The sequence below is a fragment of the Mauremys reevesii genome, linkage group 25 (assembly GCF_016161935.1).
Source record: "Mauremys reevesii isolate NIE-2019 linkage group 25, ASM1616193v1, whole genome shotgun sequence".
In the NCBI taxonomy this organism is placed as follows: Eukaryota; Metazoa; Chordata; order Testudines; family Geoemydidae; genus Mauremys; species Mauremys reevesii.
Window position 1 is genome coordinate 712,383 of NC_052647.1, and position 25,491 is coordinate 737,873.

Consider the following 25,491-nt stretch of genomic DNA (forward strand, 5'->3'; position numbering starts at 1 on the left):
AGTTAAGCATGCGGACCTCCCCGCTCTGCCTTGGCTCCCCCTGGGGCTGGGGTGGGGTTGGCACTGGTGCTTCCCCTGCACTTGCACCTTTGGTTCTGGAAAGCTGTGCCCTCCAAAGAGGGCTGGAAAGGCAGTGGGGAGCTCCCAGCTAGCTCTGCCCCTTCAGTGGGAAAGAGTCCTCTGAGGGGCTAGAGGCTGCCAGTCCAGCATGTCCTTAGCTGTCCCTCCCCAGACTGCACTGTGGGGCTGCTGCACTGAACATGCTGCGGACCTGATGTGTCTAACTCATTCTGTGGGGAGGACTGTATGGCCCTTCCTCTGAGCTGGGGAACACAGAGCTGGCAAGAGGCTAACGGTATGGGCTTGTCCTGCTGCAGCCAGGTTCTCGTGGTTAAAGATGCTGTGAGTAAATGCCTGTAAGATCCCTCTCTTAATAATAATAGGAGATATACCAATCCCTCATTTCCTTACACAGGGGACAGCAGGAGCCCAAGTCTGCAGGCTCAGTGGTGGCAGGGAGGCGGGGGTGCTGGGGCAGAGCTGGGTGACTGAAGCGTGGCTACTTGACAGCTAGCAGGGGATGGGGCTCAGTGGCCTCTACCCAGAGCCATAAAGGCTGTGGGTTGGGTCCCTTGGAAACTCCTGGGATGAGTTCGGGGTTGGAAGGAAGGGCCTTGGGGCTGGATCAAGCCTGAAGGCCCTGTGTTTGGTATCGTGCTATGGGCACGGCTCTCCCCTTCCTGTCATGAGTGCATGTTGTGGTGCTGCCTTGAAGAGCTATAGTTTCCCTTCCCCGGCCCCCACCCATTTCCCCCCTGCACCTCCTGCTGCTTTTATCCATTGTGCTGTGGGAGAAAAGGGTTTGCTAGAAGGGTGCTGTGTGTATCTAATGCAGTAATGGAGAGTCTCTCGTTGGTGGGACTTAGCCCCTGTGTCCTTCACTGATTGCTCCTGTGCCTGGAATCCAGTGCAGGATCTTTCCCTGAAATCAACCAGGCTCAGGCCTGGTCTACACTTAACATTTCGGTCCACATAGCTATGGCACTCAGGGGTGTGAAAAATCCTGGCGTGTCCAGGTGTAGACACAGCTAGGTAGATGGAAGAATGCTTTTGTTGACCTAGCTACCATCGCTTGGGAAGGTGGTGTTTCTGCAGTGATGGAAAATCCCCTTCCATTGCTGTAGGTTGTGTCTAGGATGGACGGTTATGTTGGCATAGCTACAGCACTGTAGCTGTGCTGGTTTAGTTCCTGTAGCGTAGACATGGCCTCAGATCCAGGCAATGGTTCCCTCCTATAGGAAGGACTGGTCCTACGGTGACAGGCTGTCACAGCACATCCCAGACCCAGTCCCTGCAATGCTTCTGTGTCTGAGGAGCACACACAGTGGCAACAGCTCCACCTAAGTGCCTAAGCCTATCCATGGCTCTTAGTGAGGTTACAGATGTGTCACATACTGCTTCCTCCTTATGTCCTGTTATGTCATTCTGTCCCACCAGCCAAATGTGCCTGAAATAGCTGCCAATCCTGGCAGGTTTTGTTTCATAGCTAGCTTCTATTCTTAGCTCACTGGTTAGTTGAGCAAGCCACATTGCCCAATAGTCTGTGCCCATACAACATTTTTGCTTACATTTCATAGCAACTCTAAATTGAAATATGTGCATATCCCTGCCAAGCAATCTCAATCTTGCAGACATTGTGCTCCTTCAGCTAGGGAGCCACAAACACACAAGTGTGAAATAAGAGCCCTAGAGGTTGGCATGTAGCCTCAGCCAGACACAGATAAAATGACCCAAGAGGATGCGACACTCTTTGCTGAATGGTCTGTCACTTTTGAGCCAGCTTTTCCTATCAGACGTGGTTGTGCTGCTGGAGCGATGACTGGATGTGTACATGGCATGATGTGAGCCATAATGGATGTAGGGGATGAAAGACAGGTTCCCAGGAGTGAGACCAAGTGCCTGTTGTTCAGTGTAGGATTTTGCAGCAAGGCTCAGAATATTTGCCTCATTAGTGATATTTGTCACTTACTGGAAGTTTATTCCTGGATGGTTAGCATTTGTGACTTCCCTTCTCTGGCATTGCTGTGTATCGCACAGGGCTAGTCACAATTGACCTGCTTGAAAGTGCTCCTTTGGGTTGTGATATATGCAAGGAGGCATTCTGTGCACAGGAGACTAAATGAAGGTGCAGGGATAGAAGTCATATTTGTGAGCCATAATAACTTCTGGCACAGGAAGTTTGACATCGACCTCCTGTTGGGTTTGTGCATTTGATCTGTGCTAACTGATGTCACTGAACGCAGGACCATTGATGAACCACTGCTGGTTCAAAGTGATCCATATCTTTCCTTGGAAGTCTGACTCTGGCTCTGAGGCAGGTGATGAGGATGTTGGAGAAGGACGCTTGCCAGGAGAGATTGGAGCCAATCTGTTTTGCTAACAGTTGATTAACCTGTTTCACACAAATGTATTGTAAAATCTGTTCTTTGGTGCTGCTCTGGCATTGTTGCTCTACTATGGACCAGATTTTTCAAGAGCTCAGCAACTGTGAATGGGCTCTCTTGAAAATCTAACCACTTATTTTGGTGCCTAAATGGGAATTGAGCTCTTCTGAAAATGTGGCCCTAACTGGTTTATCAGGTAGATCCACAAATGAGATTTTTGCTATAAACTCAAAGGTACAAAACCTCTTTCTAAGGGTATGTCTTCACTAGCAACGTTAAAGCGCTGCCACAGTGTCTACACTGCCACTTTACAGCACTGAAACTTGCAGCGCTCAGCGAGTTGTTTTTTCATACCCTGAGCGAGAAGGTTGCAGCGCTGTAAAGTGGCAGTGTAGACAAGGCCTAAGTGTTCCCTTGTGGCTGGTCAGAGGGATCCCACAGACTGTGCTTCTGAAGGGTCTGGACAGTGAATCTCGGAGTATTTGATAAGATCAAGGGAGTCCAGCCCTCACAGCAGGATTCAAATGCACAGTTTACTGCAGTTGAAATTCTTTCACTGGATGCTTGAGAGTTTTTGGAGGCCATCAGAGATCAAAGCCACCAAACGGCAGTGTCAAAGGTCATCTGTCAAAGGTCATCTTTGAAGGCGTTCCCTGCCTATTTCCTCCCAAATGCCTTGGACTCTGTTTCTCAATACAGAACTGCTTCTTCTGGAGTCTTGTATTTGCTCCCGTGGCAAGTGGGAAGAGATAAAAGGGGCTTTCTTTCCAGTGCAGCACAGCAGAGCAGGGAGGCAGAGTGCAGTTCTGAAGGGGCTGTGGGAAGAGGATCCATTGTTCAAACTTCTTTTAACACATTTCCTTCCAGTAACAAAAGTGCAAACTGGCTGGAGTAAACTCCACTCCCTCTTTCAGACTGTTACAGTACTGGGCTTACAGTGGGGACTTCTGTACACACACTCTGGCCTGTTCTATTTGTAGGCGGAAAGCTGTTTTTTCTACAGGTGGAATCCACACCGGAGGGGCTTTTCAGCAGATGGCGAGTTGTTTTCTATCTTGGAGCTAGCACTTTTGTGTGAAACCCTGATATGATAAAGGTATTTCTTTAATCTTACTTGTATTTCTGTAGCAGCGAGAGTGTCACAACTGAGATTGGAGCCCCATTATGCTAGGCACTGCACAGAACATGGTAGGAGACAGTCACTTTATAGTCAAGTCAGGTTTCCTGGGAAGTTGTTTCCTGGTGAGAGGCTTAGTGTTTCTATTGCACAGGTTTTTTTCAGGGTGTGTGAAAATGGGAGCCGTGAAAAATCCTTTTGGCAAATTCCCTAGTGGATTTTAGGTGTCATCACCAATGCAGACTAGCTGCATTGAAAGGCTTGCTGAGGTTCACTAGCCTTTTCCAGTGAGCGGGGGCCCAGTTCTGTGTGATCCTGAGGCCATTTGACTGCTTTGGCATGTGTATTGGGGCTTGCTGGTTTCAGTGCAGATCCTGGTGGAGCTCTGTGGTGCTGACTTAGCTGTGCTTTGAGTCTTAGGGGTTCATTACTCAGTCAGCAGTGAAGCCTTTCCTTGGGGTGGGCAGCCCTGTAGCATCCCCAGCTCCCAGAGTGCAAATTGGGGTGCACTACTGTACCAGGTCAGGGGGAGAAGAGGCTATTTATCTCTGTCACTACTCTCTCCTCGTGCCAGTCTTCCCTCTAGCTCTTATCTCACCATCTCTCCCCCACTCCCCACCAACTCCCCTGCCCCTCCTTCCTTCACCAATTAACTCCCGTTCCCCTCTGCACTCAATCCTGCCAACCTCACCCATCTTCCCAGCTCAAACATATCAGGTCTCCTGAGCTCCCTCCAACCCAACCTGCAGCTACTGAGAAATACCACCCCTCCCCCACATCCTTCTCCTCCTTCCTCTTCCTACCTGACCTCTCTGCAGCTCAAAACCACCTCCCTCAGCACTGCCCTGTCTCCCCTGACACACCCAGGCTCAGAATCACCCTCAGCTGTCAGCCACCCAAGGTTAGAAAACCAACCCTCCCCACCCCCCTGCTCAGAAGCCTCCCCTGCTTACCCGACACCCACTACTGCCTGGCTTCCCCCCCGCCTCCCCCCCCTTTTTTTTTAAATCCACAAAAAATGCAAGCAGCAGAGAACTCCCCCACCTACACTATGTGAATGCAGATAGGGACTACTTGCAGAGATAAAAAATATTCCTTGCTCTGGGCCTTTTCCCAGGAGCACAGCCTGAATTTCCCTAAGAAGGGGGCCCAGAGCTCTTCCCCTCTCCTGCCCTGCACCCTGCCCTGACCGCTCCCCCTGCCATTCCCCCACACCCAGTCCTGCGCTGTCATGCTGCCACCCACAGCAGCTTCCAATTATCCCTGCCCTGCACCCAGCTCTGAGCTCTTCCCACACATTGCCCTGCGCCTTCTCTGCCCCACACTCTGCCCCGCCACTCAGCTTCCAGTTCGCCCAGCCCCATGTTCTTCCCCCAACGTTGCCCTGTGCTCTCCCTACCCCATGTTCCTCCTGCTCCACACCCAACCCTGAGCTCTTCCCCCCACGTGGTCCCACCACCACTCTGAGTTCACCCCACACCCAGCCCCATGCTCTTTCCCCCCTACCCTCCACATTGCCCTGCACCCAGTTCTGAACTCTTCCCATCTCACACTTGTCCTTCTCTTACCCAGAGAAGCGGTCAGGCTGAAGAGCACCATCCCCACCAGGGGCACGGCAGTTTTGGGAGTCCCATACCCCACCCTCCTCCCACATCTTCACCAGCAGTCTCGGGATGCCCGGTGCCCCTGACTTGTCCGTGGAGGTCTGGGGGTGCCCAATGCCTGTGGATGCCAAGCAGGTGCACAGGGTTGCAATGCCACTTGTGTTTGGGTGGCTGTACCTTTGTCATTCCTGCAGGGCAGGGGCTCCGCCATTAGACCACCCAGCTCTGGTCAGGGACCAAGGGGGTGGCCTGGGCTCCCCTTCTAGTGGACCTCTGTCTGCTCCCCTCTGTCTCCTCTGCTGCTTGGAGTTTATGCAGGGTCACTTATTGGCAGCCTCCAGGATCTGGAGCAGCCCCAGCAGGAGCTGCCTTGTGGCAGCAGGCAGTACCACACTCAGAAGCACATCAGCTGCCCTGCACGTTTGTGACGCCCATTGCTGGGATTTTAGCTTCTAATGACTATAGGGACTTAAGCAACGCTGAGTCTAAGGCTATGTCTACACTACCGTGGTGAGCTGACCTATGCTGCGCAACTCCAGCTACATGGATAATGTGGCTGGAGTCGACATACCTTAGGTTGAGTTACTGCGGGGTCTGCGCCCCGAACGGTCAATGGGAGAAACTCTCATGTCGACTTACCTTACTGTTCCCATCGGGGATAGAGTACAGGGGTCGACTGGAGAGCAATCTGCTGTTGATTTGGTGGGTCTTCACTCTCAGAGCGTTGATCTTGGCTGCAGTGTAGACATAGCCTAACTTTTAGATGCCCTGCTGTTGGTGAATGTCCAGACCACTGGGCTATATAGACGCTTGCTCTCTGGCACAATGCATTGCTTTGAGATCAGCACCAGTGCAGCTATACCAATTGCTGCATAAGTCTCTCAATTGCAGAACCCTTCTTCCTGACAGTGACCCAGTACCACCCTGCTTTTGCATTGCTGTGCCGTGCATCATCTGAGTGACTTCCTCTGGGCAGAAATGCTGGGCTGTATTCTGATCTCAGTCACACAGTGTAAATCTGGAATAACTCCATTAACTTGAATAGAGTTACTCCAGATTTCTGTGTAAGTGAGAGCAGAATTTGGTCCATTCTTGTGAAGTACCTTGTACACCTAAGACATTCCATCCATTTATTATTATTTCATATTTATAGAAGGCTTCAAGGCTAAGACAACTGAGGGGCTAGTTTTTGAAGAAGAGCAGTCAGGTAATTTAGCTTACCTTTCACTGAGCCTTCTGCATCCACTCTTCTGGAGGCAAGTGGGGGAATCTCCCAAATACCACCCACTTGTGGCACAAAATGAGAAGTCCACAGTAAATTGTGTAGATCTGTAAGATCCTCCCCCGCTCGCATGCACTCACTGGCCCTCTCCTTTCTCACGAGAGCAGAGTAATAGCTAAGCATTTTGACATTTAAATGATCATTACCGGATGTCTGAATTAATACCTCACTGAGATGAATGGCGCTGTTCATCCCTCAGAGCTATTGGTCCAGGCTCCCAGCAGATTAGACAGCTCTGCATTGGTTATACTCTGCTCACGTTTTATTCACAGCCATAAGTGCAGAGACTGCATGAAGACCAAGATTCTGGAGAAGAATCTAGTGGCTGGGCGATGCACAGGCACACTGTGCCACTGTGTAGTGCCCAGTCCGAGCCCTTCTGCCAACTCCATACCACGTGTTCACCACCAACTGAGCAAGCAGGAACAGCTGCACTTGGGCTTCACAGTGGACAGGAACAAGAAGCTGGCTTGCGCGTGACCAATTTGAAAGCAAATTAATTATGACCTATAGCAATTTCAGTTTGTTCAGAGAATAACTAGACAGAGCTTGTCAGTTCTCAGGTACCATCTCCAGAGCTTTCAGTTGGAACAGCGGGGTCTTATATGGCCAATTAAAGCTCTCATATACTGCAATGCAGGGGGCCATAGAGGTATCCACAAATTTATCTCAGCCTGTATAATGATGGCACAGATTTTGGTAATTAAGTCTCCTTCACACACGTGTATCCTTAAATTACTACTTGGAGGCCAAGAGTAGAAGCCAGGTGTCCAGGTTGCCTCTACCTTACCATAACCATTAGACCACACTCTGTTTACTGAGACCAAAAGGGGTTTGCCAGGGGAGCCTCTTGTCCCATCAGACGAACTAATAAATGTGCTTTGTGCAGCTTCCCGCCCGTGGGAAAATGCCACCTCTCATTCAGTCAAGTGCAGCATGTTGGAATGAACCGACTCAGGGGACCCGTGTTGCACACGAACAGGAATGGGTTCTAGAGATGGAATGGCTTTCTGCCCCTCACCCATATTTGATTGTGGCGCTGTGACTGGCAGGATCATGCTGGTGCCTGGATACAGGCTTGGCAGGCAGGAAGCTTAGAAACCTTTCCTCAGAGGAATTAGATTGTAGCATGGGGTCAGGTTCAGGGGCTCTTGCTGTTTCATTCAGGATACTTTGTTACCATGATTCTGTACACAGGCTTTTGTGGCCCTCCAGTGGGGGGTGAATAGTAATGACTGAAATGGCACAAGTGTTTCTACTATGGACTTGGCTTCGTTGCAGTGTTAGCTCAAGGAATAACTTGAGTTTTGCCCCTAACCAAACTCCCGTCCACACACCGTCTAGCTGGAGTAAAGTGGTGCTTTAAGCTTGAGTCAACTGTCTTATTAGGGGAGGGTGGGTTGAAGGTCAAGTGCTGCTGATGCTCCAGCTAGGAATTCAATGAAGATGCAGCGACTCATAGACTTTAATGTCAGAAGGGATCATCATGATCATCTAGTCTGACTTCCTGCATGTTTCAGGCCACAGAACCTCACCTACCCACTCCTGTAAAAGACCCCTAATCTCTGGCTGAGTTACTGAAGTCTCAAATAATGATTTAAAGACTTCGTTACAGAGAATTCACCATTTATGCTAATTTAAACCTACAAATGACATGTGTCCCATTCTTCAGAGGAAGTGAAAACCCCCTATCGTCTCTGACAATCTGACCCAATGGAAAATGCCTTCCTGACCCCAAATATGGCGATCAGTTAGATGTGGTCAAGACAGGGTACAACAAATCATCAGCTGCTAATCCTATCACTCTGCAGCTAATCTGGCTCCAGTACTTTTTCCATGTGTGGTCACTCTCACAGGCAGGTCTATACTACCGCTGCTGGTCGATCTCAGCTGCGCGATTTGAGATACATTAGTAGCGTAACTCAAGTTGACATAGCTTAGATCTACTTACTGCGGGGTCCACTCTATGCTGTGTCGATGGGAGATGCTCTCCCGCTGACGTTGCCTCCACCTCTCATTGAGGTGGAGTACAGAAATGGATGGAGAGCGCTCACCCATTGATTGAGTGTGTCTTAGACCCACTAAATTGATGCCTCTGCACCGGTTGCAGCAGCGCCGATTTAGCCTCGTAGTGAAGACAAGCCCTCAGAGTATGTCCACACTGGAGCTGATGATGTAATTTCCAGCTCAAATAGATAATACCTGTGCGAGCTTAAATCTAGAAATACTAACATCTGATGCAGAAATACTAAAAATAACAGTGTAGCTGCCATGGCACAAGCGGTGGGATGGGTTAGCCACTCTGAGTACGAGCCGTTTAGAAACACTTGGCATATACCCGGACCAGCTAGCCCATCCTGCTCCTGGTGCCACCATGGCTACCCTTCTGTTTGTAGTGTTCTAGCTAGATTAGAGCTAGTGTGGGTATGTCTGCCCAAGCTGGAAATTACACCTCCAGCTCCAGTGTAGACATACTGGCAAGCTAGTTCAAGTGGAGAGACTCAAGATAACTGCTGCAGCATAGGCACGGGAAGTAGGGGCATGGGGGGTGCTGCAGCACCCCCAGATTTTGCATCTGGCGTCTTGGCCCCACACCCCTGCCGCCCGGGGTCCGGGATGCGCCTGGGGGCTCAACTGCCAGCCCTGGGTCCCAGCCACTGGGCTTGAGGTCCTGGCTGCCGGCCCTACACCTGGGGCTCCATACCCGCCTCTAGCTTTGGCCCCAGCCTCCACTGTCTTACCCCTGTCTGCGTCCCCACCTCCTGGAGCCATGACCCTGCTCCCAGCCCCAGCTCTAGGGGGCAGTGAGGGGCACGGACAGAGGTAAGAGGGGTGCAGCTTAGCACCCCCACTCCAAAAATTGTTTCAGCGCCACTGTGCTGCAGTGAAGACATGATTTTAGAATGCACTGTGAGCAAAGGGCAGGCTGACTCGGGCTATGGGGCTTTAAGTATTGCCATTCAGGCTTGGTCCCAGAGGCTGGGTTCCAGCCCAGCACGAATGGCTACACTGAAGTTTTATAGCCCTGAGAGAGCCCCAGTCAGCTGCCACAGGCCAGCCACAGGAGTGTTATTGCAGGTTAGACATACCCTGAGGGGCTCTCAGGGCATTTGCAGCTGCCAAAGCATGTTACTTGCTGCAATAGGTGAGACTGAGCGAACACGACCTTCTGTTGTGCTCCTCTCTCAGTAACTTTAATGGTGGCACCAGAACGTGGCTGTGTTTTCTGAGCTGGATGGATACGTGTGTGTCTCCAGTATTTCATATGGAAATCTACTGGCCCCTCAAAGAGCAATAGACCCCTTGCGCGCTTAGAACTTGCAGCGACTTGATCGCACTTATGAGAGCAGGCCAGATGGGCTCTCTGTAATGCAGTGAACGGATGGGACACTGGGCCTTGTCCACCTCTCAATTCTGTGCTTAAACTTCCCTAAAAGGCTGCTGCCCACGGCAGACTCATAAGCACAGAGTCCTTCACTGCAAGCCTGTGGCTTTCCTTCCATGCTGTTGCAGAACTGTGCATCAGTGTGAGTTTGTAGTTTGGGTGTGAAGACATGTGTGGCCTCTGGTCTTACCAATCAGAGGCCTGGTGTTATTATCTGACCAAGAGTCATTGTCCTGGAAGCTCCCACTTGAGTAGGGTGGGGGAGGGGAGAGGAGAGGGAGGGAGGCAGAGATCACCATGGCAATAATAGCAGACAAAGGAAACTTGAGTGCAGCTTCCTCTCTGTTAGCACCACAGGAAGAGTCATGAGAAGGTTTCATTCTGAGCTCCGGGACGGGGTATAGGGAAGAAGCTGCACCTGAAAGTGGGCAGCTGGGAGGAACAGAGCATGAATGTGCTACAAAGCCCATCAGCCATGTAAAAAGGAAAAGATCAAACAGACTTATCAGGAATTTCAAATTGAGGTTATGAGGCAGCAACAACGGCTCTATAGTTAAAGTTGCAGTTCAGTGGCTGTTTAAAGCTGAATTGTGCATCCTCTCTGAAAGCAGGATTCTGAAAACTGGGTTGTTAGCAGCAGGGCCAGAGAAGAGTTTGTGGTGGAAAGTCTCAGTTCATTTGCCCAAAGGGCTCCTGTGATGCAGCCCTTGCCCTCATCCCAAATGATGTTTTATAACTTCATTATTTTAATAATAATGAATATAACTGTCCCTTCTGTACTCATCTGACCCTTCATTGTTAACCAAGCGCCTATATGCCTACTCTAGGAATGGGGAAATCAGGCATTTTTGCCAGTTTTAGTGATCAGATAATTTACTTCCGCCAGAGCTAGGACTAGAACTCTTATCTCTGATATGGTAGAGACCCAATTCTCCACATCACAACAGTGCCTTTAAAGCATTTATGTTAACTATATGGGCTTGGCTATCCTGGCTGTAGCCCCTGCTGTAACCACTAGGCAACACTCCCTTCCAGAGCCAGGCATAGAACACAAGACGATTCCCAACATTCTGATATCTTGTCTAGCAAATAGCTGTGGCTCCCATTGGCAAAGCAGGTTGTGCTGTGGCTCTGAAGTCCCTTGTTTGCTCCCTGCAGCTGATACATACCCATGGGTGGGGAGGGTGGATTATGGTTCTGCATGATGGAAGAACTGTGTTGCTAGTTTAGGTTGCAGCACCTTAACTATATTTCCTGGTTTTCGTAAGTCTGTGGTTTGCTTTTTTGTAGCACTAGCATTTCTTCAGGAGATGTGGGGAGACCTTAACTGAACATTTCCCTGTTCTCGAACGCTTGAGGTTGGGGTTTTTGAAGACCTGCTTTCTAGAACATTGCAGGGTGCAGAAGGCCCTGTTCGGTGGCACCCGAACAATGTGTTTTTAGTGAGAATCTGGTGCTGATGAAAGTCACTGGATTGGCAGGGACAGCCTGGGCTATGGCAGAGCAGGCTTCCCTCCTGACACCCACTGCTGCCCTTAGGGGTGCAGCAGACTGCGGTGCATGAAGGGGGAGGAGAGGGTGCCAGCACAAATGATGGAACATTGTGCTGTTTTCTCTCAGTCTATCTGGACTGGCGAGAACTGAAGTGCTGATGTTGTGGGGACAGAAGCAGGACTGAGCTCAGGAGGTCTGTGGGCTGGTGGATAGGACACTGGATTGGAAGGCCAGGCTTTGCTCCTGGCCTGCTGTGGGACTCTGAGTGGCTCGTTTCCTCATCTGTGCCTCTGTTTCCCTTCTCACCCTCTCTGACTTGTTCCTTCAGCTTGTGAGCCCTTCAGGGTAGGTCTGGTTTCAGGGTGCCTGTGCCCACACAAAGGGGCCTATGTTTTGCCTGAGGTGCTGCCATAATATTTCTATTCTAGCTTCCACTCCAGACCCAGGATGTAGCAGCCTCCATTTGATGCAGGTTTGGAACAGTGATGTAATGGCTTTTGGGGATTGGGGCCAGCAGGGATGAACGAAGGGATCCAGCCTGACTTCTGGGTGCTGGCTGTCAGATGTATCATGCCAGCTAAGGAGCAAGAAGATCAGTGTGTGAGAACGAGTTGAGGGAATGCTCTGCTCTGGGAGGCAATCAGCCCCTAAAGGAGCAGGTCTTTGGGAGCTGGCAATGCAGGGCCAGGCAGACAAGGCGTTGCATTTCAAAGACATCGATTTTAGGACTTGGTCCCTGGGTGGCCTCCACTTTCTCAGAAAGAGAGCAGCATGACAGCCAGAATGGCCTGGTTGTTCCCAATTTCTGGGAACCCAAAGCACTGGCTTTGAAGCTACCAGAACTGGCAGGCTGCTTACCCAGGAGCTCAGACTTCCATCTTCCTGCAAAAGAATGGGGGTCTTTATGCCACAGAAGGGGGGTATGAGAAGAACTGCAGGCAGAGTGTGACCTTTGTTTCTTGACCTGTTGAAGGGCAACTTGGCTCTCTTGGGGGAAGCTGCAAAGAATCCTGTGGCACCTTATAGACTAACAGACGTTTTGGAGCATGAGCTTTCGTGGGTGAATACCCACTTTGTCGGATGCAAGTAGTGGAAATTTCCAGGGGCAGGTGTGTGTGTGTGTGTGTGTGTGTATATATATATATATATAATATGCAAGCAAGAAGCAGGCTAGAGATAACGAGGTTAGTTCAATCAGGGAGGATGAGGCCCTGTTCTAGCAGTTGAGGTGTGAAAACCAAGGAGGAGAAACTGGTTCTGTAGTTGGCAAGCCATTCATATATACCTGCCTCTGGAAATTTCCACTACTTGCATCCGACAAAGTGGGTATTCACCCACGAAAGCTCATGCTCCAAAACGTCTGTTAGTCTATAAGGTGCCACAGGACTCTTTGCTGCTTTTACAGATCCAGACTAACACGGCTACCCCTCTGATACTTGGGGGGAAGCTGTTTTCTTTGCTGAGGCCTCTGCACCCAGGCAGCCACCCTCCATCAGCCTGGTTTGAATGGGTCATGCTCCAAGCACTGAAGGAAGCTGTATTAGGTCAATGGGCTGCCTGTGCCTTCCAGAACAGCACAGAAGAGGCCAGTTAGAATCACTTTGGGTGGGAGATGGAAAGAGAGCTGCAAACTCAGCTCCAAGTAGGGTGACCAGATGTCCCGATTTTATAGGGACACTCCCGATATTTGGGGCTTTTTCTTATATAGGCTCCTATTACCCACCTCCTGTCCCGATTTTTCACACTTGCTATCTGGTCACCCTAGCTCCAAGCCACATTAGACAATGCCTTTAGGAGAAGATGAACAGTCTAGCTATAATCCCAAGGTGTGTCAGTTTCATACTCCCAAGCCCCTGCTTCTAACAGCCCTGTGCTTCTCCGCCTCCATGTGACAGAAACTCTTCTTCAGAGCCCAGGCTTCATCTCCAATCTTGAGCCTGTTGTAAGAAATACTTCCTTAAGGGAGCAAAAGGTTTTCCTTAAAAGACTCTGGTGCTTGAATGAACATTTCTTCTGCCTTAACTCTGAGACTTGGGAGTGAATTTTCTGCTCATGAACATAACCAGTTTTAATGCTAAATCCAGCACCTCAGTTCTGACCTGAAACCCTGCTCCCCATTTTTCCAGCCCTGGACTCCCCAGTCACAGCTTGGCCAATGAAAGCTGCTTTGTGATCTGCAGCCCTCAGCTTTTCTAGCCCTGCATTTCATTGGCAGAGGGAGATGCTTGATAATGTACCATGATGGGCTGGTGCGCTGCAGCTTCTTCCTGGATGCGGGTGTGTGGGCAGAAAGATACCCAGTGCACTCAGCCTTTGATGGGCTGGATGTTGGATCTTCTGGCTGTAGGCTAGGGCCTGACAAGTTTGAGAGCTGCCCCCTCCATGTATTCGGGTTGGCAGCGAGATGCTGGTATGTGAGATGTAAACTCAGTACTGAAGTTTAGATTAAAGTCCTGCAAAAAACATCAGCTCTCCCTAAATGGAGCCCAGATGGTGGCAGAAAGCCATGCAAACCATGGACTAGGAGCTGCTGAGGCCCTGTGAGCAATGGGGTTGGGGCTGCAGGAGAGGGATATTGGGTTACAGCTCACATAGGCTGCACCATCCAGCCTGCTGGCCATGGCTGTCTGCACCAAGGATCAATTCCTAAGCCGGGCTGGCTAAGATGCTACTTCCCCTTAAAACAGCTAATGTTCCCTTGACTTGCGTCATCATTTTAAACGCTGCATTTCCCAAGCTGAGGTTCCCCATAGCCATAACAACTGAATTTGTGTGCATAAGGGATCAGCGTTCTTGGGCAAACTGCAGGAGACAGAGTGGATCTGAGGCAACAAGCATCCAAACTGTCATAAATTGGGAACCATGCCCAGACTCCCAAGAACATATTTTCTTCAATTCCCAGTTTAGAGAGGTTCAGAAGGGCTGAGAGCTGGGAAGAGTGTCAGCCTGGGACTTGCATGGGTCTCGGAGGCAGAGTTCTGCTGTAGCTATGGCTGGCTGTATCAGACAGGCAGCGGAGGCTGTCACCTGTGGCAGCAAACCTGTTGGGAGCATAATCCATCCCAAAATGTGTTAATGAGCAAAGTGACAACATGTGTGTTTATGTATTGTGAGTGCAGAGCTAGTGCACATGCAAAAACAGACAACATAGCTCTGCAGGCGCACAAAGCTAAAGGCACAGAGAGCCAGGGAAATGCCAACAGACCTCAAGATGAATGCGCACATGCAGCCACATTCCCAGGGAGACATGCAAACACCCTTAAAGATAAACACACAGCCAGAGAAATGCACAGTAAGTGTTCTAAGTGTACACACAGACTCAACCAAAAGAGAGAGAGAGAGACACACACACACACACACACACACACACACACACACACACACACACACACACACACACACACACACACACAGAAAGATAGTCAGTCACAACAGCAAATGCATTCACACCCGCCCCGAGATATGCACTCCTATTCCCCTCTGCCCCCTTATATGCTCACACTGTGCACAAGCAGAAACACAATCTTTTCAGCATTGCTTCAAAGGCACACGAGCCATCCTGACCGATATTATGGCCAGAGTCTGAGCTGGCTGGAACTGGGGAGCTATCAGACCACCTGCCATAGTGAGGCACAGTCCCCTCCTTGCTGCCAGGGCTTTGGAGTGGAGCGCGGAGCTGGAGCATGGACCAGTAGGTTTTTGCCCGGAGCTGGAGCGGAGCCGGAGCAGAGCAATTCAAAAATTTGATTGCTCCAAATCCCTGCTTGCTGCCATGTTTGGGAGAGCACCAAATCCAGCCCTGGCGAGCCCTGCAGATGCTGGTGGTAGTGTAGCAGGATGGGATCCCAGTGAGTCAGGCAGTGAGTGGGTTGGTTATTTATCTCCATGTTACTGGAGCCTATAATGTTGTGTTTTTTTTTGTTTTGTTTTTTTTCAGGTCTGAGGTAGCTGACGCTGGCCAAGGGAAGGGAGGGACACATGGCAGAGGGGTTGGGTTGGGGACTGGCCAGTGGGATGCTGGTCCGTGGATGAGGGTGAGGGAGGCACTGTCCCTGAGAGATCCAGAAAGGAAGCTTGGGAGCATAATCCATCCCAAAATGTGTTAATGAGCAAAGTGACAACATGTGTGTTTATGTATTGTGAGTGCAGAGCTAGTGCACATGCAAAAACAGACAACATAGCTCTGCAGGCGCACAAAGCTAAAGGCACAGAGAGCCAGGGAAATGCCAACAGACCTCAAGATGAATGCGCACATGCAGCCACATTCCCAGGGAGACATGCAAACACCCTTAAAGATAAACACACAGCCAGAGAAATGCACACAGACTCAACCGAGAGAGAGAGAGAGAGAGAGAGAGACACACACACACACACACACACACACACACACACACACACACACACACACACACACACACACACACACACACACAGAAAGATAGTCAGTCACAACAGCAAATGCATTCACACCCGCCCCGAGATATGCACTCCTATTCCCCTCTGCCCCCTTATATGCTCACACTGTGCACAAGCAGAAGCACAATCTTTTCAGCATTGCCTCAAAGGCACACGAGCCATCCTGACCGATATTATGGCCAGAGTCTGAGCGGGTCTTGGGCACAGCCTCAAACTAAACATTAAAAGCAGATGATGGCATGTGCTGTGCCCCTGGACATGGGCAGATCCAGAGTTTGCTCAGGAAGAGGGGACTGACCCAATATGTTTCTCTTTAAAGATGGAGTCTTGTTGGCTGCATTTTGCCAGGATGCCAAATGCAACTCTGCACCAAGGGTGGTGTCTCAATAGGGCCCCCATTTCTTTCACTCCCACTCTTATTGGGCTGTTGCTGCTATGACAGGATGGGGCAAACCCCTCTTCTGCACCAAGCCTTCCCTTAAGGAGTGATGTAGCTTTTGCTCAGGGAGTAGGGAGGGAGTCTGGAGTGCTGGCTAAAGATAGGTGATTAGAGTTCTATACCTGGCTTTTTGAGTGACCTTGAAGCAGATTCCTTCCCCTCCCTTTTCTTCAGTTTCCCCAAGTTGAAACAGACATGTTGTTTGTCTACGCTAGTTATAGTTCAGAACATGTAGTGTCTGCATGGAAGACACTGTGTCTCCATGTGCAGCTGATATCAGACAGAGAGCCCCATCAAATACCCTGGAGCAGAGGGGCGACATTCATGAGTCAGGACCCTCAGTTCAGATCTCACCTCTGTTGATTGATTTATATTCCCATGCACTTCACCACCTTGTTACCAACCAAAGCCCCAACCTAAAAGGCAGCTAAGTCTGAGCCACCACCAACAGCACCTGCCCCCGCCCCCCCAGCCAATAGCAAAAAGTAAATGTCAAATCCTGTCTATGGACTGGTCCAGAGAGGCTCACAATTACTCCTGTAGCTCAAGTGTTGTCACTCAGAACTAGGGGTCTCTAACGCTGGTTCAGGATGACCTGTGGGGGTTGTTAGGACTGCATGTGACTAAACTGGGGGTTTTGTTTGTTTACAGATTGTTTAATCATAAAGTGAGAAAACATCATTTAAAAGAAGTGGCGCTTTTTAAAATTTAAATCACTATAATCTGAAAAATGTGGCATAAGACACTGAAATACAGGTGTTTCCCTAAGTTAATCAAACTCATTCTAATGCCAAACCTTAATGGTAACCTTTCATAAGCTCTTATACCAATGGATCAGTGCAGCTGACTGTCACGCATTTGGGAAGCCTGAACATTGCTGAGGTCACTGTTAAGGTTGTGAACTGGAGTGTGAGTTGGAAAAGGTTGGGGTACATATTGCTTTGGTGGAGATGGAAGTGAAAGCCTTGTGGATACAGTATGTTCAGAACTGTCGTTAAACAAGGTTTTGTTTGCATTAATACATTTGGGCCAGGTCTGCACCAGGAGTCCTTTGCCGGTGTGGCTGTAGTGGTAAACTGTATTGGTATATGTACTGATATACTACACTGGCAAAGCACTCAAGTGTGGATACATCTTATACTGGCAAAACTGCTCTTTTGCTAGTATAGCTTATTCCGTGCACCTAACCCTGCCCTCTCCCCTCCCAATGAAATAAGCTACACCAGGAAATCACTTCTACCAGTATAACTGCTCTGCACTAGGGGCTATGGCCCGCACAGCTCTGTCCATAGACACCGACTCCGTGGGTGCTCTGGGGCTGGAGCACTCACGGGGGAAAAAATGGTGGATGCTGAGCTGCCCCCTTCCCCCCAGTGCCTCCCGCCCACCTGTGGGCCCCTCAGGTCAGTGCCTCCCCCTCCCTCCTTGCACCTCCCGCCCATCACGATCAGCTGTTCTGTGGCATGCAGGAGGCCGGGCAGGAAGAGGCGGGGCGGGAAGAGGTGTCGGGGGGGGGGGGATGGCATTGAGGGAAGGGGTGGCGTGGGGGCAGGGCCTGGGGCAGAGCTGGGGGTCAAACACCCCCCACCACATTGAAAAGTTGACACCTGTGACTCTGTCGATCAGCGATCACACCACTTCACCCCCAACTGACAGACCTGAGCCAGCAGATTAGAGCGTAGAGTTGGCCTATGATACAAAGAATGTCATTCACTTCCAGGATGGGGAGTGTACCCTGGAGACAGGGACTCTGAAAATGGTTTTGGGGTCACAGAGGCAACTAACTGAATGTGAACTCCCAGTTCAACATGACGACTAAGAGAGCTAATGCAATCCTCTGATCTATACATGGGGGGGATATCAAGTAAGAGTAAGGAGGTGGTGTTACAGCATTAGTGAGACCATTACTGAGATACTGCATTCAGTTCTGGTGTCCGCACTTCAAAAAGGACAGGGTTCGGAGAAGAGCTGCAAGAATGATTTCAGGTCTGGAAAACCTGCCTGACAGAAGGAGATTGAGCTTCTCTAATCTATTTAGCTTAGCAAAGAGAAGGCTAAGAGGTGACTTGGTCAAGGTCTATAAAGTACCTATATGGGGAGATTTCTAATAGAGGGTTCTTCAGTCTAGCAGACAATGGAATAAGGCTGAAAACTGACACTTGACAAATACAAATTGGAAATTATCTGTCTTAGGGTTTTAACTGTTGCCCATCCCTGTATCTGAATGCCCTCCCTGTAAAATCAGTTAGCAACAGTGAAGTCCCTAGTGGGTTTCTTAGAGTCTCTGGCTCTCCTCCCCATTTGGGACACACAAGCTTTGATTGTAGGAGTGTTCTATTGATTTTGCAGGTTGGTTTCTTTTGGTGTTTTTTGAGGTGCAAATTTTTAGCAGTGAAAGTAATTAACCTTTGGAACTAGAGCTGGGCAAAGATTTTCAACAAACATTTTTCAGAAAAACATGAAGATTCAGTGACACTGAAGCACTTCACGAATTCATGTTGAGTTCACTGACTTGTTCATTTAGAAGAATAGCAAAAAATCTTAACATTTGGGCAGTGTTGAAACATTTCAATTTTTCTGTTCAAAAAACCTTTTCATTTTGAAATGTCTTTTTAATGAAAAAAAATTGTTTTTGAAATCTAAATGTTACACTTCAGTCAGTCTGACACAATTATTTTTCATGTTTCAGAATTGCCAGTGAACCAAAAAAAATCCACAATTTCCCTGCTCTAATTGGAGCCACCTACCTAGGGATTCATAGATTGATAAATTCCAAGGCCAGAAGGGACCGTTGTGATCATCTAGTCTGAGCTCCTGTGTAACACAGGCCAGAGACCTGCCCCAAAATAATTCCTTTAGAATTAGAGCATATATTAAAAAATGAAATCAAATCTGGATTTAAAAATTGCCAGTGATGGAGAATCCACCACAACCCTTAGAAAGCTGTTTAAATGGCTAATTACCCTCACTGTTAACAATTATGCCTTATTTCCCGTCTGAATTTCTTTAGCTTTTTCCAGCCTCTGGATCTTGTTCGACCTTAGTCTGCTATATTGAAGAGCCCATCATCAAATAATTGTTCCCCATATAGGCACTTACAGACTGGGATCAAGTCACCCCTTAAGCTAAATAGAATGAGCTCTTTGAGTCTATCACTATAAAGCATATTGTGGTGAGTTATCAGTTACTTGGATTCAGAAAATCAAGATTGGATGTCTTGAGCTCAGCCACCTGTTATTGGGATCAATGCAGAATTTGCTGGGTGAAGCTCTCTGACCTGTGCTATGCAAGAACTCAGGCTAAATGCTCAGAATGGTTCTTTCCGGCCTTAAACTCGAGTCTGTGAAAGAGGTGGAGCTTAGCTGTTCTGTGGCAGGGGAGAGAGCAGGAGATCTGAGAGGCTCTTCCAGGTATATGGGCTTGCTGTGAAAGGATCTGAAAAGTGAGGCATGAGCAAAGGAGATGGATGGCAGGTTAGGAGAGAAGCTTGGGTGGGCTGCAGGGCATGGGATGGGATGCAGGCACACGTGGAGGTGGGATGGAGATGGAGAGTGAGGAGATGTTTGGAGACAGGATTTGTGGATTGGGTTTGTTTGAGCTTTGAGCCTTCTCTGTCTCTGCAGATTTTCGCTCCTTCCCCTCTGTTGGCTTAGGGTGATGGAGGGCTTTCCTCTTTGCTGGACTCCAGTGGAGGAGCTCTCCGATTCCTTGCAAAACTGTACAGTTTTCACTTTTCTTGGCAGCTGGGTAGTAGCGCTCAATCCCAGGAATCTGAGATGGGAAAGACTTGCTAGGGTTGCACTCCATTGGTTACTGCTCAAATACTCCACTGAAGGGTGCCCTATGTATATCTGAGCTCAGAGCCCAAGGGCCAGAATCCATTCCTATACACAGTCCATGTGTATTGCCCTGCATGCTCCAAGCAGCACCAGTGGGCAGGATGCCATGTCAGTGTTCATATCTCAGCCCCGTAACTGAACTGCAATAACAGGATGTTTCCACAGCTAATATCTGATGTCCGGAAAGGCCCTTGGGACAACCAGAAGGAATTTGCACACAGCTGAGCTGTCTCACAGGCTTCCTGTTCCCCACTAGACCCCAAAGCAGCAGCACTCTCACCAACCGGAGCTGCATCAAAGCAGTTTCAAAGGGCTCCTCAACTGAGCAAAGCCAAAAGTTGGCAGCCGGGGCTGAGTGAGGGCTGCCTGCAGCAGGGGTTACCAGGTGCAGCAGATTATACCTGGGGATGGGGCACAGAAGGGCTGCGGATGGTGGACCGAGACATGGAGGGATTCCAGAAGTAGGGAGCCAGAGGCAGGCACGTGCTGTGATTGCTTTCTCCAGAACAGCTTCCTGAGCCGAGGTAAATTCAAAGGAGGGTACGTGTGAGCAGGAGGAATGTGACTAGATGACAGCTGGTCAGTAAGGAGCTGAGTGATCTGCTTCCAGAGTTATCTGTGAATTCTGGACACTGGGACTTGTATGATCCTGTAACATCTCATGAAGCAAAGGTGTCCACAGAGGATTGATCTAGGCAGTGACCCAGGTGAACTAAACCAGACAGACAGCACACAACCCGGCCTTTCCCTCTGCTAAGTATCGGTCTGGGAATCTGGAATCCAGGCTGAGAAGGTGGAGCTAGACTGTTCTATTCCAAACAGAACAAACAGCTTTCAGATCTGATGTGCTGCCAGTCACTCTTGCCTGCTCACTTAGCATCAGCACAGTGAATCTCCCAGTTGGAGAGAGAAGGAGCTCTCAGTAACCCAAATATTTCTTCCAGGCTGAAGCAAAACCCTAATTACATCTAATTATAAAACCTGGTTGCTTTATTTTGATAGAATCACAAAATTAGGAGGACTGTAGATAAGCTGGGTGTTGAAGGTAAGGGAGTTACACTGCACCTGACTACCCTAGTGTATCTTGATTTTAGGAAAGCATTTGATGCAGAGGCTCTAGGAATCTTAATTGAAAATTTATTTCAAATTGGCTGAGATGGGAACTCTGCCATGTGGAGTGAAAACTGGCTCAGAGGGTAATGATTAACGGCAAAGTATGGCTAGAGATTGGTGCTGTTTAATATACGAAATGACCTGGAAGAGGGAGATAAATAATACCTTGATGAAACTGACAGATAATCCTAAATGCAGAGGAGCTAGGAATGTCAGAAACAGACAAATAATCCTGGGGAGACTAGAAAAATAGGCAGAATTCAACATAATGAGATTTGGCTTGGAAAAATGCATCTTATAGATCTAGGGAAAACTCCAAAAGGCAGAGAGAAGCCTTGGGAAGCAGCAGAGCGGTATGAGACCCAGTGCCTCATTGCGTTAAACTAGTACTAACTAAATCAGTGCCAAGTGCCCCCCACTAGGATGGTGGTGTTTTGTACAAGGTGCACGGCAGTGATGAACGGCGTTTGAAATGTGATACGGTTGCAGAACAGGCTAGTGCAGTTACCTTGGCACATGCTGCTGTGATCTCCTCCCAGAACAGGGTGGTGATATAACCTCCACAGCATGTCCATAATGGGGATCCAGGCACCCGAGTGAGAGTGGCCAAAGGGCCAGGATCTGGGCTGAGAGTAACAGAAAAGATCAGGGGCCTGATGGGATTGATTTTTTTCTTCTGCCTAGCTCGTGGGGTGGGGGGAGACCCTCCTACAGCATTGACCCAGACATTACTCCTTCATCGCTGTCATCAGCAGACCCAGCCACCCTGATCACAGGCCTCCTCTCTAGACTCTGGCTGCTCCTCAGATGCAGGAGGCACCTAGGGGCCACATGCCCAAGCTGTGCCCTGAGCCTGTCTCCTAGACTCTCTTTTGCTGTACTCCTGGAGCAGCAGTGCACACCCTTCCCCAGCCCACACAGTAGAGCTGGCAGCTGTGAGGATCCATGGGGATAGAAGCTGGGTCTGGTGGTCCCTGAGTGACTGCTGCCTCTATGCTGCCACCCAACAGCCCTAGCAGAGCAGCGATCATGGGACTGTGAGCTTGGGGGTCCAAGCACCACAGGTTGTGCCACCCACAGGGCCTGACTGGCAGTGCTCCCCGGGGTCCCTGTGTGGTCCAGGCACTTGCACCAGGAAGTTGTCTGTGCAGCTAGGTGGATCCCAGCTGGAAGCTACAACAGGCCCTGCTCGTTCACCTTGCTTCCATTCCTGGCTTCTGACTCCGGCTCTGATCTTCAGCCCTGATTCCTACCTGCCAAATCTGGCTCTGACTCTTGGCTCCAGCCCTACCCACTAGACCTGACCACCCACGCCCCAGCTGTGGCAGCTACAGGAGGAAGGGGCAGGATTTTCTGCCAGTTCTCCAGCCCCAAGGTTCTCCTGTTCAGCTCCTTCCTGGTCACTCAAGGCTCCAGAGACAGATCCAGCCTTCAATGCTCTGCTGCTGGTCCGTGGGGTGGGGCTGCTAAGGGGGATGTACTCTTCTGGGAGGACTGGAGTGAAGTGGAAGATTTAGGGGAAGTAGCCATCTCACTGACTGGTATCAGCTGTGGAATCGTTACTCCTGTGGAGGAGGGAACCCCATTGATGTGGACATCTACAGTTCAGCTGAACAAAGCAGTAGAAGAAGGGGAGCATCATGTGACCAGGATGTGAGCAGCCAGCTGTAGTGGTTGGAGCAAGAGTTGGTAGCCAGGAAGCATACCAGGGCTTGGTCCAAGGCAGTAGCAGGACTGGAGCAAAGCTGGGAACAGGAGCTATCAAAGCCATGGGCAAGTGTTATGAGTGGCTGCTGGCTTGCTGCTGGGTTTAAGAGCCATTGCTGAGTCTTCCCACAAATCAGGTGGTGTAGCCAACCGGGCAGCCTCCTACAGGCCAGCTGCCATGGTTAGGTTGCCCGGAGACTGGCTCTGCTGTAGGCCGTGTTTCCTGACAGCTGGCTGATCTCATGGGGAGTTCCCATGGCCAAACCTCTGGAGTTCATATCAAAACCTTCCATGTGAACATCAATTTCCTCTTCCCCCCCCACTGCCTGTCTGACCAATGGGCTGGGTCTGTCTGCCTGGTAATGTCCCAAGCAGACCCCGGAGCAGCATGTGCGGAGAGCACTCCACAATAGCCACTTGGCTAGAGGAAGCTTTTATCTCCCTAAAAATTCCCACTGTTGTAAGCCTGGTTCTGCCCTACTATCAGCAGTGGGAGCCCCAGAGCAGGACAGTGCCAGTGTCTGAGCCACACAGTCTCTAGACCGACTCTGAGCACTGTGCCTGCATCGTGCCACCCCTGGTGGGAACAACAGCAGGGCATCCTAGACATCTGGTGGTGTCGGAGAAGATAAACCCTCTGAGCTCTGGCCTTGCTGACTGTAGGGTGTGAGAGTCGGTTCTCATATGTCCTGTTGGATTCTGACGATTGTGTCACTTGGGACCTGGATTCTAAAAAATCTAGAAAGGGGTCTTGCCTTCTAACCCCTGAGGCAGGGATACAGTGTTCTCCCCTTTCCCGGATGGGGAGATAGAGGCACACAGACTTTAAGGGGCAGGTTAATCCCTGTGCTGGCCTAGGGTCCCAAAGGGAGCCTGCAGCAGAGTTGAATATTGATCTTCTGAGCCCAAGACCAGTTTTGTGTCTGGCCTAGGGTAATGTCACACTGCGGGGGGCTCCAGCCCTCAGATTCCCTGGCTGCATAAGCTCAGCTGAAATGAAATGTTGATGAAAATGGGAAGGCTCTTGTAAAACATTTTCCAACTTTTCCACCCAGTCATGGCTGCAAGTCAGGAATGCCTGCAGCAGCACCTCCTCTGCTGATGCAAGCTGTCCTGCATCAGTCCCAGCTGCGGTGCACTGGGTCTGGCCTGTGAAATCCCTACAGTGCTGCTGGGAGAGATGAATCTCTCCTCTGGCTACGCTCTCACCAGAGAGAGGGATGAACTAGAGCAAGAAGAATGTGCCCTTCCATTTGGGTAACTGCTTCCAGTTTAAGATGAAAACATTTGCTCCTGCAGTTGGAGTCCTTTGTGTGATTGCAACACCCAGGCTGTGTTTCCAATTAATCTGCTGAAATCATCATATGTTTTCAAGCGCACTAGCTCAGCACAGAGGTATCTGGCATCGAATTCACACTGACATGCCAGCTGAGATGCACACAGGGCTGGCTGAGAAGAATCCATGGAAGAGAAAATGGCCTTAACATGCTGGATTTCCAGAAGCTGGCAGTGTTTAATAGGATGCACCATTGCCATAACACCCATGGGGAAGGGGCTCAGCAGCACGGGCAGTGCTCATGGGTGAATGTGCCAAGGGGCACACAGGAAATGATAAAGCCTGAGACTGTCACCAGAGCATAGGAGACCCTGGAAATGCTGCAGCCACATCCTCTGTGGTGCTTTTCCAGGACCCCCTTGAACTCAGGTGACTACATAGATGCATCTGAATTATTGCAGTTCTTTTCCCTGCTTTTCTCGTTCTTTTGTGGGTGTGGTTCTTCGCTCAGCTCTGTGCTGCCTGTGTGTCTGTCAGGTGTATCTGTACATATGTATATTCACACATATATTTCCTACCAATAGTCAGCAGAAAGTTTGTTGTGCAGGGTGGCCAAGTGAATCTGGTGGACGAGAGTCAGTGGCATTTCTTGTGGTGCACACTTGCTTTGTTCAAAGACCTGAACCCCAAGAGTCTGACTGTCTTCACCCTTCATCATTGGCTGATCAGCAGTCACTTGATCAAATGCCTTGTGTGTCATGCACGAGTCTGTACTGAGGCAAAGAGGTGGGGACCTGACTTTGTTAGTGATCACTGGTAGAGACCCCTCAGTCCCCTGTCTCTCTGAGTGGGGGCATTGGCAGGTAAAGAACTCCCCTGCTCCATTCCCTGTTCAGTTTTCCCCCTTAGGGCTGGGAATTGTGGAAGCCATGTTCTGACCTGGAGCTGGAAAAGCAACCTGCTGCATTCCTTTTGTTTCCCATGCTATTTTCTGAGAAAACAAAGTGAAATTGGATCTAGATGAACATTCCAGCTGGGTGGGGAGCCGGTCTCCTGCTTTAGTGAGTGCAAATGCTTTCATGGAAAGACAGAGCTCACGCAGAAAGGTCCCCTTTCCAGGAACCACGGTCAGCCGGACCCCCGCCCTCCCTCTTGAGTCAGCAGGATGACGGAGACTGGATGGAGAAGGGGGAGTTTAGAAGTTCAGGCTGGGCTAGGCTGATGTCTGACTGCAGAGGTCACCTGTGGTTTTTCCATTCGGGGGTTTGTAAGGAAGGTGCAGTTAGATCTGGTGGGATCATTCACTTTTACCTGTTGAACACTTGCAGTAAATACTGAAGGCTGTGTGCTGTAGTGGCTAGGGCACTGCTTGGGA

General features: G+C 49.8%; 1 protein-coding gene across 15 annotated transcripts in view; it reads left to right on the forward strand.

Annotated features, from left to right (window-relative positions):
* The window catches only part of HDAC7 (histone deacetylase 7), a 258,861-nt gene that overhangs the window by 122,458 nt on the left and 110,912 nt on the right, over positions 1 to 25,491 (forward strand). The gene's annotated exons all lie outside the window — the stretch shown is intronic.